Source organism: Spinacia oleracea, chromosome 6 (assembly GCF_020520425.1).
Source record: "Spinacia oleracea cultivar Varoflay chromosome 6, BTI_SOV_V1, whole genome shotgun sequence".
Classification (NCBI taxonomy): domain Eukaryota; kingdom Viridiplantae; phylum Streptophyta; class Magnoliopsida; order Caryophyllales; family Amaranthaceae; genus Spinacia; species Spinacia oleracea.
In genome coordinates, this window is record NC_079492.1 from 80103304 (window position 1) to 80115609 (window position 12306).

At 34.8% G+C, this 12306-nt stretch overlaps 1 long non-coding RNA gene across 1 annotated transcript; it reads right to left on the minus strand.

Moving 5' to 3' along the window:
• Nucleotides 1-283: 283 nt before the first annotated feature.
• Nucleotides 284-8758, minus strand: LOC130464339 (uncharacterized). The gene is made up of 5 exons (XR_008924712.1): nt 8535-8758; nt 5625-5684; nt 5460-5522; nt 3565-4213; nt 284-536 (listed from the first exon to the last, which is right to left on the minus strand). It is a non-coding gene; the product is annotated as an uncharacterized lncRNA (long non-coding RNA).
• Nucleotides 8759-12306: the final 3548 nt, after the last annotated feature.

Here is a 12306-nt window from a genome sequence, read left to right on the forward strand (position 1 = left end):
AAGGGCAACTTATAATCTTATAAGTTGCCCTTGTTTGCAACAAGGGCAACTTATGTGAAACTTATAAGTTGCCCTTGTTGCATACAAGGGCAACCTATAAGCTTCACATAAGTTGCTCTTGTTTGAAACAAGGGCAACTTATAAGCTTCACATAAGTTGCTCTTGTTGCAAACAAGGGCAACTTTTGGGTTTTTTTTTGTCTAAAAATTAAATAAAATCTGCAATATAATTCCTGATATTTTGCAATATAAAATTCTGCATTATAATTTATAGAATACTGTTTCACCAAACATCAGCTTGACATTCCTCAAAAATGATATAAATTTCAAATTTCCAATAATATTACCGAATTAATTCAAATGTAATTAATTAAATCGATAAATAACAAAGTAATGTAAGAGTCACCGATAACTACAAGCCTGCTCTATTTATTACACTGAGGGTAGTTCACAATCGTTGAAGTAAGTAGCCCACTTATCTCGAACTTCATCCAACTCCTCTTTGGTAAAGGGCACCTCCCTTGGAGTTGTGAAAACCTTTAAAAGAACAACGTACATTCAAACCAATAATTTAAATTAAGTCTCATATGCGAAAACAGAAATTATATTGGTCGTGAAAACGACTTTCTGAGTATACTAAGATTCATTTCAAGTTCTTTACGCACATCTAAGGCTCACTTAGCTCGATATAGATCATATTTGGCAAACAATGACATTTACGATCCCAAATATCAACAAATAAACCTAAATACACTTTCTAAATCTTTTTCATGATTCATATGATTAGTTATATGTTTATAAGACTCATTTCAAGTTCGTTATGCACGCTTATGGGTCATTTGGGTCGATATAGGTCATTTATGGCCAAAAATGACATTTTCGATCCCAACTACCAACAAACGAACCTATTTCCACATTCTAACCCTTTTTCATGATTCATATGATTAGTTATATTTTTATGAAGCTCATTTCAAATTCGTTATGCAAGCCTAAGGGTCATTTGGGTCGATATAGGCCATTTATGGCCAAAAATGTCATTTTCGATCTCAACTACCAACAAACGAACCTATTTCCATATTCTAAACGTTTTTCATGATTCATATGATTAATTATATGTTTATAAGACTCATTTTAAATTCGTTATGCACGCCTATGGGTCATTTGGGTCGATATAGGTCATTTATGGCCAATAATGGCATTTTCGATCCCAACTACCAACAAACGAACCTATTTCCATATTCTAAACGTTTTTCATGATTCATATGATTAGTTATATGTTTATAAGACTCATTGTAAGTTCGTTATGCACGCCTATGGGTCATTTGGGTCGATATAGGTCATTTATGGCCAAAAATGGCATTTTCGATCCCAACTACCAACAAACGAACCTATTTCCATATTTAAACGTTTTTCATGATTCATATGATTAGTTATATGTTTATAAGACTCATTTCAAGTTCGTTATGCACGCCTATGGGTCATTTAGGTCGATATAGGTCATTTATGGCCAAAAATGGCATTTTCGATCCCAACTACCAACAAACGAATCTATAACCACATTCTAAACCTTTTTCATGATTTATATGATTAGTTATATGATTATAAGACTCATTTCAAGTTCGTTATGCACGCCTATGGGTTATTTGGGCAAAATAGGTCATTTATGCCCAAAAATGGCATTTTCGATCCCAACTACCAACAAACGAACCTATTTCCACATTCTAACCCTTTTTCATGATTCATATGACTAGTTATATATTTATGAAACTCATTTCAAGTTCGTTATGCACGCCTATGGTTCATTTGGGTCGATATAGGTCATTTATGGCCAAAAATGGCATTTTCGATCTCAACTATCAATGAAAGAACTTATATTCAAATTCTAAACTTTTTTGATGATTCATATGATTAATTATATGTTTATAATACTCATTTCAATTTCTTTATGCATGCCTATGGGTCATTTGAGTCGATATAGGTCATTTATGGCCAAAAATGGCATTTTCGATACCAACTACCAACAAACGAACCTATTTCCACATTCTAAATCTTTTTAATGATTCATATTATTAGTTATATGATTATGAAATTAATTTCAAGTTCTTTATGCACGCCTATGGTTCATTTGAGTCGATATAGGTCATTTATGGCCAAAAATGGCATTTTCAATCCCAACTACCAACAAAAGAAATTAAATTCAAATATTAACCTTTTTAATGATTCATATGATTATTTATATATTTATGAAACTCATTTCAAGTTCATTGTGCACGCCTATGGGTCATTTGGGTCGATATAGGTCATTTATGGCCAAAAAATGGCATTTTCGAACCCAACTACCAACAAACGAACCTATTTCCACATTCTAAACCTTTTTAATGATTCATATGATTATGAAACTCATTTAAAATTCGTTATGCACGCCTATGGTTCATTTGGGTCGATATAGGCTATTTATTGACTATATAGTCAAAATATGACATATAACGATCAAACGAGCTTTAAATGTGCATAAATTGACCAAATTAGATGAGAATGAGGATCGATAACGTAATACTAAGTATATTAAGCATGTAAAGGGTTAAGAATAACTATTTTGGTTCATTAGATGAGTTGGGAGCGAAAATAGTTATTTTAGTCAAAATATGACATAAAACAATCAAATGAGCCTTAAATGTGCATAACTTGGTCAAAGTAGATGAGATGAGTATTGGAAACCTAATCATAAGTATGTTAAACATAAAAAGGGTTTATAGTACCTATTTTGGTTCATAAGTTGAGAGTTGGGAAGGAAAACGACCATTTTAAGTCAAAATATGACATAAAATGATCAAACGACCCATAAATGTGCATAACTTGATCAAAGTAGATGAATTGAGTTTTGGAAAACTAATAATAAGTATGTTAAACATTAAAAGGGTTTATAATCACTAGCTTGCTTGAAGTTTTAGCCTTTCCATTCTTATTCTCTAGGAAATCTTGCCTGCCCTTATTTTAGTTTATCTAGCTCTAGGCTTAGTTTCAGTATATTCTCCCATTTTATTCTATTTTTCTTCTATATAGCTCTAGGATTTGGGGCTTGCTAACTGCTAAAGCATGCAGCAACAACAGCACAACAACAACTGCATGCAGCAACAGCAGAACAAAAGCTGCAACAACATGCAACAACAACAACAACAACAACGACTGCTAACTATTGTGGCTGTGTTGTGCTCTGCCATGGCTCTGCTGCTGTTGTTGGCTCTGCTGTGGCAGTGTTATTTTTCTGCTTGCTGATCAGTAGTAGATCAGTAACAAGAACACGGCAGATTAGTAGCAGATCTGTATTTCACAAGCAATGGGCTTCAAGCAATGGAATACGCAATCACAATTAAGTAAATCACAATTAGCAGATATGTTTGATCTATCTGTATCAATATTAACACGAGGAATAAGCCAAGTAGAAGGTTGTTGTAACATATTAGAAGATACAAGCTTCATATATTTCCCTCTGGGGAATACGAATACTCAGGTTTTAATTTAAATTCTACTTTAGGCAGTCAAAATCAATGGCATTGGAGTTTACCTACTGCTGGACGAACAAATTGAGTCTAGGAAAAGATGAAGAGCTATCCTGGTGAGCAGTTGAGCTGTGCCTGAATATGCCTGAGATACTTTTAGCAAAAGAAGAAGCTGAATTGACCCTAGTTAGATCCGTATACCACTTTCTGAACTTTCCATACATGCTGGAATGTATAGCACAATGAACCAAATAACTCAGCACATATCTTTAAGGTAAATTAAAGTAGAAGAATGTTTTGATTTTGTGATCTGATAGCATGTCAAAATCCAGCAATTAGAGTAAAGGATATTTTTACACATCAAATTTGCTTATGGTAAAGTTCCCATGTGAATAAGAAAGAATGGTTTCAAGGACAATTTAAGTAGAGGACACAGCACAAGTTATAAGTCATCAAATACCTTAAATGAGGGGAATATCCACCAACATGCAGCAAATCACTAATTCTTGTTGAAGACAATGCAAATACAAAAGAGACATCAACCAAAAAAACACAAACCACAAAATTTTGTGTACCTTCGTTAGCCTTGATAGCAAGCTCCATGGACTCGACTACATCTTTAAGGAAAGGCAATCCCATGCGGTAGTTCACAGAATTTCCATATCCTTTCAAAACAAAGGCCTCCAGATCATCTGTCCATTCTAGCAGAGAAAGCTACACATAAAAAACATTTTAGAAGGAGGATAGCATAAGTAAAAAAAATTCGCCTGAAAAAATCCAACACACACAAAACATACATGCAATATATTGAGAACATGGCGAGAAATACCCAATTTTAGGGAACAAACAAACTCCGTGATATCCACACAGGAAAATTTACATAAGGCTAAATATTGTACAGATAATGAATCTGCAGTCGCTAAATTTCCAATGCAGGCCTGTAAAATTCAACTATCATGGCATTTGCACATTTATTTACAACAAAGATGCAAAGTATACCAGCAAACATTAATCAATACCGGAAAGCAGCAAAAACCACCGTCACTCAGCCCGAACTCTAATGGAACAGAATAGTTGAATGAGAAAACTATACCAGCACAAAAGTTCCTAAAAATTAAAACTTTCATACGCAAAAATTACATGGAAACCCCATCATAATAACCTTGAACTGAAACTGCACATACTCCAAATTAATTATCCAACAACACAATCATTTGTGCTCAATACCAAGCCACATAATATATCCAAGAATCCAACACTATAAGAAAGTTCGGTATATGATAAATTGATAACTACTGCATGTGGATGTCAAGTAAAATAACAGAGAGTGGTTCTGGCATAAAACTATGTCTCTATCCATGTGAGTGACAGGAGACTCTCATTGTCTCTAACCCTTCCGTTCTTTATAAGCATGTGAGTGAGCAGTGGAGGGGACTCGGGACCCCATGACTTTGGTGGTTTTGGCTAGAATTTTGGTTGATTATAACATGATTAATATGAAACACAGGTATCATTCACCACATGCACCAAAAACCAAAGCACCGTAAACACTGGGAATGAAAAGAACATGGATTTCAACATTGAACGATGGAGAGCATAGCCAAAGTAAATACTTATTATGGTGGAGTAGCATTTCCATGGACATTCTAAGTAACTTTCCTTGTAACAATACATATAAAATTTTACCATCAACGTCAAGTATTACTGCTTATCAAACAGGCGCTAAATCGTGTAAGATGAAATTGAACAAGAATAACTTCAAATTTTAACAAATAAAAACCACATATGAAACAAAGATTTCACAACACAAGTACAGGCTATCAAAAACTAACAAATAAAAGTGAGTGAAAGAATATCCAATTAGAAATGGATGGTTAACAAGGAAGTGAGGAACAAGCCGAAATTTAATACCTGCGGTCAGGAGCATACTTCCAAAAGTTCCATAGAATATTGGACTTACCATCGTTTGCGAACATCCTTGTATAAACTATGAAGTGTCCAAGTTTATTCCTTACAGATTTTCCTGAACGTAAGTGTACGTTGTGAGAACATGAAATGGAGATACGACAAATTCAATACAGTTGTTAACTTGATACCATAAAGTAATGAAATATTTGACTCTCACCTCGGCAGAATTATGCCTTGCACACGTATACTCAGTATCAAATTACTGTGCTTCTAGTTCCTGTATCAAGATATTTGCACATAAACAATACTTAGCATATGAGTTAACAATTTTCTTACGAGTTAATAGTTCTCTTATGAGTTTAAAGTTTGAGCAGTATGTACTGCAGATTTTGTAGCGTATTATACGGCTGAATAGCAGTACGTAATGGACATGGTATCATCAGCAAAAGACTAGAACTTTTTCATTATTTACTAAAATAAGAAAATATGTATTTTCCAAAGAAATTGGAGTTAACATTAATTATGACAGAAACTACTCCAATTTACAGGATAACCCCCCAAAGAAATTATCATATGACCTAATGATATTTCAGGTTCACTTGGAATTATCTCAACCTTTTAAAATGTATCTACACTTAATGTATCCGAACTTTTTGAAAATCTTCATGGGGAGCACTATTATATAGGTTTAGATATTTTCAAACTCGTCTTGGTGTCTTGTTATCGTTATTTTATTATTAATAATAAAGCAACTAGTAAAGTGAATGAAGTATATAAGATAACAAATTTAGATACGCCATTATTCTAAATATTTAAATTGCTTCAAAAATCATTACCTTATAAAAGAATCTTCTTAAATGTACCCCAGCTATTTAGTAAAACATATTTTATTTTAATATACAACTAATTAAGTTATTAGGTTCTCTAAGAAATTATTTAAACAAATTTGAAGCTCTGAGTTTTTATAGTTTCTCTGAGATAAAGTTAAAATCAAATTATCACAATAACCACTCAAATTTGAATTTTCCTGACATCTTTATGTATTCAAGGAAGTAATCACCAATTCACCGGACAGCCATATGACAATGAATTCAATCCTAGTGTCCTACTGAGTTTCTATCATGGATAGATATGAAGATAAAAAAATTAAGAACTCTTTGAGATACCAAAATTAACAAAAGTTTTCTGAAATGAATTGCAATAGAACAGCAGCATGTACAAGGAAAAATAGCCCAATAAAGAACGGAAGGGTTAGAGACAATGAGTTGTCTCACTCACATGCCAGATGCAGCATAATACTAGAAAATGACAGGAGACTCTCCACTTCATTTCAATTTTATAAGCATTAATTTTAATCACAATGTCTCCATTTCTATGTACAAATCAATTCAACACAGTATGTAAAATTCAATTCAACACAGCCTAAAACTAGAAATTAATCAGCATAATAAAATAAAAAACCAAAACAAGCAGCAGCAGATCAGCTGTTGAACAGATCAGTTTCTGATCTGTTCAGCAGCTGATCTGCTGCTGCTGATCTGCTGTTGAACAGACCAGAAACTGATCTGTTCAGCTGCTGCTGCTGAACAAATTAGTTGCTGAACAAATCCAATGATAATTTTGTGAGATAAATTGGCTAAAGTATGTTGAGAAGATGCATGTCTTGCTACTATAGTGATTAAGTAAATTAGGGGAAGAAGATTGAATATGCAACAAGCAACCCGCTCATCCAAACCCCCAACTGAGGGTAGGGACAATAATCAAACAAATCATCTCCTGTTGCAGGGTGCAGCAACAGTTAAGGATTGCTTTTGTTTTACTACAAGCTAATTAGACTGAGTACCATATTACATGGGGACCAAGACCAATGACTCTAAACAAAATTGAAAGCTTCTAGAGTTTCAGGCAATCAAGTGACAAAAGCTTAATATTCACAAACTAAATACAGTGTTATCTTAACCTCATCAGCAAGGATGACGATGGTATAGACACAGAGGTACTCAGGTAACTCATCTCAGCTACTTTTCCATATTTTTGTGAGGGAAGAGCTAAAAAAGTAGAAATATTCTTTTGTTTTACAAATAACAACTGCTATGGGCCTTCTAATCTACACTATCCAATATTTGTAGATGAATATATGTATGTCCAAGCTGGAATTCTTTTGTAACAGGCCTACACTAGTTTCTTTGATTCAATTTGGTTTGGATACGAGTTCCTTAAGTTTTGAAGAAAGTAGTAAAGGTGCAGCAATGGCTTCTGAGGACATAGAAGTTACAAAAAGACCAAAAAAGCCTATATACAAGATTCCTTCAATTCTACCTCCCCTTACCCGGAAATTACCCAAACGTAATATTGTGTCCATTTGCAGTCATAATGTTATTAACGAGATACAGTCATATAGGCTGCACATCACTAAAGCTGATATTGATGGATAAGAAACCAAGATAAGTTAATTCTGTAGACCATAAACCATAATTTTTGGTACAATCCCAAAGTAAGTTCCGAAAAATTATTACCAGGCCTCGACCCACCATGCTGCATTACCAGACAAATTCACTAGTTGTATGACCTCACCAAGAGCAGTTTAACAATACAAGTACGATCCCGGGGTTGTTTCCCAAAACAGTTTTGAGTTCATATGATAATTATTGTCCTTCAAAGTTTAGCTACTCATACTGCACTCTCAATTCTCAGCCAATAGATCAAACAAAACCCAGTAATTTTTTCTCCCCTTACTAGCTGCATCGATTATTTACATCTGGCTAATTTGCTCTATTAAAACATCAATAAGGTATTTAAGCCTTCTACGATATCTACATCCTACATGTTCTACCATCTCAATCACCCTAAAAATTATCTACAACCAAACTCAAATAATTAAGCCTGAAATTAGACAATAGAAGTTTCTCCAATTGCATTGTCTTTGTAAATTGACAAAATTATAACAACGAAATTCTACTAATTTTATATACCCAGATAAAAATAAGGAGCACCAAGTAAAACAACAATTATATTTATAGCAAAATCAAAATTTAGTGATTTTAAACATAAAAAATGGCTGGTTTTAGACATTCAAGAGTTGTGCAAGTATGAAATTGAGAGAGGGAAAAGGGTAATGACAGGTTACCTCGTTGAGGAGAGTGGGCTCAAAATTTTACTGAGACATCTTGTCAATTTTTCCGTTGATTGCCTACAAATTCGATCTCCCTTCACCGGCGTTCTGAATTTCTGTTGTCGCCTGAGAAGGAGGAGAGAGGGTGCGATTGTGTGATTGTGGTTTCGCCGGTGGCTTCGCCGGTCACCTGAGAAGGATTGTGCGGAGATGGTTGCAGGAGCTGTGAGAGACGTTGAGTGTGGGAGGAGAGAGCAGTGTCGATTTTTTTTAGTTCTTAGGTCAAAGGCCGCGCTTGTATTTTTGCTAAATTTTCAGATTTTAATTATCTTTTTTTTAAAAAAAATTTTCCTTAAAAGTTGCACTTTTTTAATAAGGGCAACCTTTGATTAGCAACCTATAAGGAATTTTCCTCTAGTGAATAGGCACCACTATTCACTTAAACAAGTTAGGCTCACAATGTCTTGCCAAACCTAGCCTATGCATTCCAATCAAATAGCATTTCCAACTGCTACTAAATTAGTCATGGATGTCCTATCACCAAATCACATTTAATCACAACATCAATCATGAATTTCCCTAAATGTTCCCTAAATTCAATCCCAAGGCTTCAACCCTAACCTCTAGACTAAACTACTCAATTAGCAAGATTAACATCAACATTAAACTAACATTAATCCTAATCATGAAACTAATTGAATTAATGAAGCTAATTGAATCAAGAAAATTCAGAAAATTCAAACATCCAAAAATTGGGGAAAAATCAAGAACATTCAAAATGTGAAACTAATTCTAGAATTCAAGCATGAAATCAAAGCATAAACGAAATTAATGAAGCATTAAAGAATTGAAAGAACAAATCAAAAGAAGAATTAGAATCATACCTTGAAATGAAGAAATTGCATCAAACTTGAAGAACAAAATTGAAGAACAAAACTCTATTGAAGAGGAAAGAAATCTGAATATTAATGATTGAATTCAAATAAGAATCAAGAATTTAAAGCAATGAATCCTAATCCTAATCTCTAATCTAATCCCTAAAGTAATTCTCTCCCTAGAATTCTAATTCTAAAATCTGAAAATGAAAACTAAAAACTAATTACGTCAAAACTGATTTGCGATTTCTCGTGTTTAAAGTGCTCCGCCCAGCTGTGCGACTACACGAGGAAGGCTGTGCGCTCGCACCCACAGAGGCTGAGTTCCTGCCTTGATTTATCCAATTCGGGCGCACACAAGCAGCTCGATCGCACAGGTACTGCCATTCGATCGCACAGGCACAACAGCTGGTTCTGCGCGTGTGGCTGTACTGCTTGGCTGTTGTCCTGCCTGGGTATGTGCTGCGTGTTCTGCTATGCTTTTGCTGCTTGTTGTTGTACCATGTTGTGGCTGCTTGTGATGGTTTAATGAAGAGCAGAAGGCTGCTGTATGATGGCTAATTAGTTCGCGTGCCATGCTAAGCTATTGCGTCTGTTGTTCGCTTGAGCTATTGCTGTGAGTGCACAACTATTGTGGCTGCTATTCTGCTTGTTGCTGCTGTTAACATGGAGCTACAAGGCTTCCCTCAAGGCAGTGCAAAGGAGCTCGTCGCTGCACTCAATCAAACAACGAATAGCCAAGTTATTCAAATTGCCTAGCACACTTATTAAATCGCATAGCATTTTATTAATTCGTATCGCATGTTTGCAAATCGTAAAATCATATTTAAACATCGTCAAGCATAATGGCACAATCTTTAAACGCGTTAATACTCAAAACAACCTTTGCGCAAAGAGAATACACACAAAAAGCACATTTAGAGCAAAAACGACTAAAATATACGCAAGACGAGAAAATATTACGATTAATGCAAAAATGCAATAAACGAACTAAAAACGATAAAAGTAAGTGAAAATAATAATAAAATGCTAATAAAATGAACTAAAATCCTAAGCTAAGAACGACATAAATTTCGATCATCACTTGTCGCATGAGCCCCGTTTTCATAGAAGAACTCGAGGTTTCATCCCCCAAGTGTTTACCTTTGCTTTCTTTTTCTTGAGGTAGAAATATTCTTATGGCCTTTCAGAGTCCTCTAAAGCAACGATCGAACTATACGAACGGATATGTGCAGGGTGATTATCATGCATGTTCGTTGTAGCAGGATGATCGAAGTTCTCATATAATCATGATATTTTATTGCCCTATTAGTTTGGAGCAATTTTCAAGTTCTAAGTAGTTAACCTTCCTTAGAGCTGAGATGAGGGATTAGCAAACTTAGATTGATTTTACGCCACCGTACACTAGGATTTGCTCCCTGTGACATATATATAGCATTATCATCGAGAATTTGCGATACATCGACGTTTGGAGCAGTTTTGAAGTGCTTTCCTCGAGCCACCAAGCATGGCTACGGGATTGGCTTTGTGTTATAAAGCTTGGCATATGTTTTGCATGTTTGTGATGTCCATGATGAACAAAGATCACCTAACTACCAATAGTTCATGAATAGTTTGAAGCGTACTTGTTTAGTACAAGGTATGCTCGAAGAATGAGAAGTAATTGCAACAGGGCATTTTTTTCTTTATAGGTGTCACATTAGGCGACAGAGCCATGATCAAGGTTATCAACACATTGAAGCCTAGCTTGACCAAGGTTCGGATGACTCTCTTTTTAGCCAGAGTGAGGAATTTCGACTTATACTCGTAGAAACAGGTATAAAACAAAAGCATGTATGTTTCAAGTTTAGGGTCAATAACGTTTTTATTTTTTATTTTTGCAGATTTAGCGGATTTAAGTCTGTAGAAAGATATTAGTTAAAGGTTGCAGATTTAATTACAGACTGGCGATGGAAAAGTCTGGTATATTCAATCAATTGTTAAGGAGAAGAAAGGACATGTTGGCTTTGGGTAATTTAAATTAACCCCTAGAATAAAGCAGAGCAAAGTTTTTGCCTCTTTTGGAATTAGACATGGGAAGGTGCACCCGGACTTGATTGCTTAACAAGGAAATGGATGAACTGACTAAGATACATGACATATCCAACTAGTTTTTGAAAACAGGAGATTTTGAAAATAGAAGGGAAGAGGTAGGGTCCTTATTTAAAAGCACATTAGGGAATGTTCAAGGAAGTTATTCGACAATGCGGTCACATGGTTCGGTAAAGCATAAGATCAAAATCGTCTCCTTTTTAATTGTGTAAGGTTTACTTGGATTGCTAGCGGTACTACTTACAGATTACTTGTAAGAAATTTCGGTTGCTCGATTCATTATGAAGTTTAGATTCTCAAGGTTCAAGAAGGTGAAAGACATTCATGCATGAAGAGATGTCAAGGGATGGTAAGGATAGTAAGTTCAAGCCGTTAATCCTTGATTGTCTTATTTTTTTAGCAATGTTTAAGAAGACGTTTTATTTTTTAGTAGATGCGTCTGTTATTTAAGGAAATTATTTATGTATTCGAATGGCAGGAAACAGGGTACTTTAGGACGTGAATGCTTCCTTTGGAAGTTATGCCTAAAGAGGCAAGTTGCTTTTGTTTTTCTTGGAAAAGTAATTAGGTTGATAATAAAACTTTAACACTTTTGCATGTAGTGACTTATACTGAATGTTATGGATCCATTAGTCACTCTTAGCCAGAGTTGGCTGAGTTCGTTTTGTTCGGAATAGATGTCCAAAAGGAACTTGGACTAAAGTGGTCGCGCCTTTAAGGGTTGCATATCTATCCAGGATGGAATCACGCCTTACGTAGTTCTAGTTTTAGATTTTGAATCATTCTTTTATTATAAATTCACCTTGATTTGTGCGAAATTG